Below are 6,000 nucleotides of genomic sequence, written 5' to 3' on the forward strand. Positions count from 1 at the left end.
TCAAAGACTAATCTCCCCAATGTCCCTGAAACTATTAATTTGTTTCCTTGTTTTGTTGGCGGAATAAGGGAACACTTCCCCCTTCAAGACAAAACATCCAGAACTTCCAGTAGCCTGACTCCCTTTAGCAGTATTTCAGGAAGAATCAGCTTGACTACCCTGAGCCATACCCCACTTTCTAGTATGTTCTGAGGGAGCACGTTTCACCTGTACTATTACTATGGTTTTAACACCCATTTCTGTTTCTGGTACAGCTTTTAACATGGGTTCTCTAGGTGGCCTGATTACCACAACTGGTTTACCGTTTACCTTCTAATAATGGGCTTTGAGATGGCCTGTCTTACAACAATTAAAGCATACTAATTTCTTTACATCGCTTTTATCCTCTACACTATCATTTTTCTTGACTGGGAGATCTTCTGCTTTCTCCATAAAGCTAGACTCTTTCTGTTCCTACAGTTTCCCTGTTGGTTTACAACTGGAGATCTACTGCCCCCTAGCTGCCTACATGATACATCATACCCATCTGCCAGAACCGTTACTTCCCTTGCCCTAGAAACCTTTCGGTCATCCAGGTGTGACCTAATAGCTATTGGGATGCTATTTTGAAATTCTTCCATTATCATTAGCTCCCTCAGATTCTCAAACTTTTGTTTTAACTTCAGGGATCAAAACCACTGGTCCCACAACATTTCTTTCTCCCTAGTAAATTCTACAAATATTTTATTCAGTCTTTTCTTTACAGCCCAAAATTTCAACTGATATGCTTTAGGGACAAGCTCATAAGCATTAAGGACTGCAGTTTTACCCACCTCATAATTTGAAGATGTTTCTTCTGAAAGGCTCGAATACACATCCATAGCCTTCCCAACCAAAACGCTTTGCAAAATGAGAGTCCAAGTGTTACTTGGCCACTTTAGTTGGTTAGCCGTCTTTTCAAATTTGATAAAATATCTCTCAACCGTGTCTTCAGTAAATCCGGGAAATGAACAAAGACTCTTTGTTATAACAAAGCTCTGAATGGGACTTGATTCCTCACCCAAACTACTAGACTCTGTTTTGATCAGTAACCTAAGCTTTTCTCTAGCCAGTTCATGCTGTCTGATTTCTTCCTCTCTTTGAAACTCAAGCTTTTGTGTTTCCATTTCTTTTGCTCTTTTTCTTTTTCCTTTTTTTCCAATTCGAGCTTTTGCATTTCCATTTCTTTTTCTATTTCAAACTGTTTCATTTGAAACTGAATTCTAGCTAATTCAACTGAATTGCTATTTGAGTTAACTTTTCCTTCCAATCCCAGACACTGTGCTGTTACCACAATCACTTCTGCTTTCTTAGTCCCTGCTTTTAATTTTAACTCTTTTACTAATGTGATTAACCTAACCTTAGTTAATTGTAGCAAACCACTAATAATAAATCTTCCCTCTCCAGAAAAGTCTTTGCAATTGACAAAGTCATTCTGCTTTTCAATCAGTATCGTGAAATTCACCATGGAAATCTTAGAAACCTTAACCTTAGCAAGCATCAGCACACATATTTGTCTATGGATTCGAGATCCCGGAAGAACCCCCAATTTATGTCATGGTCCTTGGCCAGACCCCAAGTTGTTGGTGAGATCCGGTTAGGGACCAATAACATCTTGTTTAAAGTGGATGAAGTTTACGATTCAAGGTGCTTACTAAGTGAATGAAGCCACAAGATCCCATGGGCTTTGAACAAACAAAAATAAACTTTACTTTACAAGTTCAGAAAGATAAAACCATTTACAATATCTATCTTATATTATAACGTTCAGGGTAATTATGAGGTACATGTGATTTAGCAGGAAAACTGTGGTCGAACACACCACAGTACACAATAAATGACAGATGCGACCAAAACATGGATTCCAGGGATTTCTCAACAATCCACCCGCCATGGCTTTTCCAAGAGCAGTTCTTCAACCTTCAAATGAGCCAAGAGCATTACTTGAGGTGATTCAGGTTGGCCAAGGAGGAGCCTTGATGCAAGGTGAGGACAGCTCTGCCAATGGTCACGAAGGTCACCATTGTTCTCACCTTGTATGTCTCCGGTCCTTCAGGTGGGAGACAATCACAAACTCCTCTCAGTATGCTGTACACACGGCATCTAGAAGATCATGGGGGCTATTTGCATAAAGCTAGTGGATTTCATCCTCACCTCCCTCAGGAGGAAAGAGCAGGTTAAGGGCACAGGGTTCCCAATGGTGCACCCACATGGTTCTGTGAGTCCCCAGGACAATGGGGAGAGCTCTAGGAATTGCAAGGCCTTCCAATAAATGCACATTTGGTGTGTGACCACACCAAGAAATTAATCTCAGTGAATGCCTACTATCCCACAGCGACAATACCGTCATCCTGCACCATTCTGCCCCACCCTCCACCTTCTGGCTTCGCGGAAGAAAAAGAAGCTGCTGAAGTGAGACAAGTCTCTACATGTGGCTTATGATCCCCTTCCTCCATCTCAACATGTGAGTAAAATAGATCTATAATGAAAGCAAGGGAGCCATCATGAAGCAGGCATTTGGCTTCCTGAGGCAATGCTTTCACTACCCTGACCACTCAGTGATCATTGCAGTGCATGCCAGAAAGGTTGCTATGTTTGTGATGATCTGCTGCGTCCTCCACAACCTGGTTATCATGAGGGCTCTGCCATTGTCCCCTGCAATTCAACAGCAACCTTGGGAGGAAGAAAAGAGGAGGAGGCAGAGAGGAGGAATCCTGGACCCTGTGTAACTAGATGCACCGTGAGGCAATGGATTGTGAGACTCCACTGAAACATTTCCCATCCCAACATGCACTGAAGGGACAGAGGGCATAGCATAGCTCTGGGGGCAGGGGACAGAGCTGAGGTACTACATGAATACTTTGCATCTGTCTCTACGAAGGAAGAAGGTACTACTTAGGCCATGGTAAAAGATTGGGTAATTCAGATGCTCGATGGGTTTAAAATTGAAAAGGAGGTGGTATTGAATAGGTTATCTGTACTAAAGTTGATAAGGCACTGGGACCAGATGAGATGCAGCCAAGGATACTGAGAGAAGCGAGAGTGGAAATTGTGGAGGCACTGGCTATAATTTTCCAGCCTTCCTTAGATTCAGGGGTGGACCTGGAGGACTGGAAAATTGCAAACATTACACCCTTCTTCAAAAAAGGGTGTAAAAATAAGCCCAGGAACTATAGTCCGTTTGACTTTGATGGTGGGGAAACTTCTAGAAACAATAATTCCAAACAAAATTAATAGTTACATAGACAAATGCAGGCTAATTAGGGAAAGCCAGCATGGATTTCTTAAGGGAAAATCATGTTAACTAACTTGCTGGAGCTTCTTGAAGAGGTAACAAGGCAGCTTGATGAGGGCAATGCTGTTGATGTGGCGTACATAGACGTCCAAAAGGCGTTTGATACAGTGCCATACAACAGGCTTGTGAGCAAAGCTATAGCTCATGGAATAAAGGGACAATAGCAACATGGATACGGAATTGGTTGAATGACAGGAAATAGAGAGTAGTGATTAATAGATGCTTTTCAAGCTGGAGGAAGGTTTCTGGAGTTCTTCAGGTATCAGTATTGGAACCCTTGCTTCTTCTGATATATATTAATGATCTAGACCTTGGTGTACAGGGCACAATTTCAAAGTTTGTGAATGATATAAAACTTGGGAACAATATGAACTGTGAGGAGGATAGTGTAGAACTTCAAAAAGATATAGACAAGTTGTGGAATGGGCAGACAGGTGGCAAGTGAAGTTCAATGCACATAAATGTGAAGTCATTTATTTTGGTCAGAAAAACATGGAAATACAATATAAAATAAAGCGTACAACTCTCAAGGAGGTGCAGGAACAGAGGAACATGGGTGAATATGTACATAAACCATTGAAGGTGGCAGGACAGGTTGAGAGACCAGTAATAGGGTCATAGAGTACAAGAGCAAGGAGGTTACGTTGGATTTATATAAGTTACTCGTTTGGCCTCAGCTAGAGTATTGCACCCAGTTCTGGGTGCCGCACTTTAGGAAGGATTAGAGAGAGCGCAGAAAAGATTCACAAGAATGGTTCTAGGGATGAGGAACTTCGGTTATGAAGACAGATTGGAGAAGTTAGGACTGTTTTCCTTAGGTAAAGAAGGTTGAAAGATTTGGTAGAGGTATTCAAAATCATGACAAGTCTGGACAAAGTGGAGATGGAGAAACTGTTCGCATCCATGAAAGAATCAAGAATGAGAGGGCACAGCTTAAAGAAATTAGTAAAAGAAGCAGTCTAACAGAAAATAAAAAGATATGTTCTTTACAACAGTCAAACAGGGATAAAAAGATATGTTCCTTAAAATAGAAATAAAAATTAAACTTAACTTAAAGATATACCTTATTCTTAATACATCCAAATACAAATATAACTTACTTAAACTATCTCTTTTTCCTAAAATCATAGATTTAAAGTAATTCTAGCAGAATTAGAGGGGAATTGAGGAGACCTTTTTCTACCCAGAATGTGGTGGGTATCTGGAAGTCACAGCCTGAGAGGGTGATAGAAGCAGAAACCTTCATTTTGAAAAACACTTGAACACGTACTTGATGTGCCGCAACCTGCACAGACACAGTGGGCTGAATGGCCTTCTTCTATGCCATAATTTGTTTGTTTCTGTGGCCTGGATCTTACGGCCCCTGTAAGGTGTGTTTTCAGTGTGGGAGTCGCATAAAATATGTTGGAAGCCCAGCCCACCTCCTTCCTGCCCACCCCCATGATATCCCCATAATACAGGTGGGTGGGTAAGTCGCCCATTAGGCCAACTGCCCTTAGACCTATGAAGTAGCAATTTTAAGGGCCTCAATCTGCCTTTGCTGCCATAAAATGCTGGGCAGTGGCAGGTGGGCCAGGATGTGAATGCTGTTTTTGAAAGGGAAGGAAGTGTAGGGGGAGGGCACATCAATCACGGAGTGCCCTGTCCACATTGGGGGCACTCCTCCCCAAGACGTCACACCCCTTTGGTTCTCCGCTGCCTACCTTCCAAAACCCTGCACCCCCACACCCCTCTTCCCCACTCAGTCGTGCCTTTGATCCCTCCTACTCTATAAGCCCAGGACTTGCCTATGTTCAGTTCCTGAACCTCCTTGCAGTCCCAGCAGCGTCCACTACTGAGCTATGGTGCTGCCAGGAATGCTAGGGCTGCCAGCTAAACTGATTGGCCAGCAGCTCTCGAGGGTGGGATTTCCTGTCCACTGAAGGCTGGAAGTCTGACCCTGAGCCTGTTTGGCCCGGCCCCAGCACATTATCACTGAGAGGCAGGCTTTTTAGAAGTCAGTGTTCAGGAGTGACTTTCCTTTCTCTTTCCAGGGGAAGAGCAGTGTGCTCCCCTTTACCCCTCCCCTCCCCCATGGCTCCCCACATAAAATCCAGCCCTATGTTTCCAACTAAAAACTGGTTCAGATCTGATAAGGGAGCATTTAGGACAGATAACAGGAAATTCTTCATACAAGGAATGATCAATGTGGAATAAAAGTCCAGATGGAGTGTTGGAGGCACAAACATTGGAATCATTTAAGAAATAGTTGGATGCTACAATGGGTGTGTGTGAGGTGGGGGCCATTTGGATTTCTTGGATGAATCGCATGGACTGAATGGCCTTCCTCATCCATAGGTATCATATGCCAGTAGGCTTCCACAGATGACATTTCTCTACCCCTGTTCCCCACATAGCAACCATCATGTTCTCTGAAGTATTTATTTATTTCAATTAGCCCATTCCATTTATACAGCTCCCTGAAGAAGTCATGTGATCTGCACTTGCTGGTAGAGATGGATTATTTACTGATGTTTCAATGGACTCTACTAATAACACACGAGAAACTCGAACAAACCAGACTTAAGCCATTTAAACGCAGGCATTCTTTAATGTATATTTTTGTATACATCCTCATTACCATATTTAGATTAGTTTTCACAGAAACTTGAGCATTTTAAGCAATTGCAGAAAATAATGAGGAAAAA

The sequence above is a fragment of the Cetorhinus maximus genome, chromosome 3 (assembly GCF_964194155.1).
Source record: "Cetorhinus maximus chromosome 3, sCetMax3.hap1.1, whole genome shotgun sequence".
Classification (NCBI taxonomy): Eukaryota; Metazoa; Chordata; class Chondrichthyes; order Lamniformes; family Cetorhinidae; genus Cetorhinus; species Cetorhinus maximus.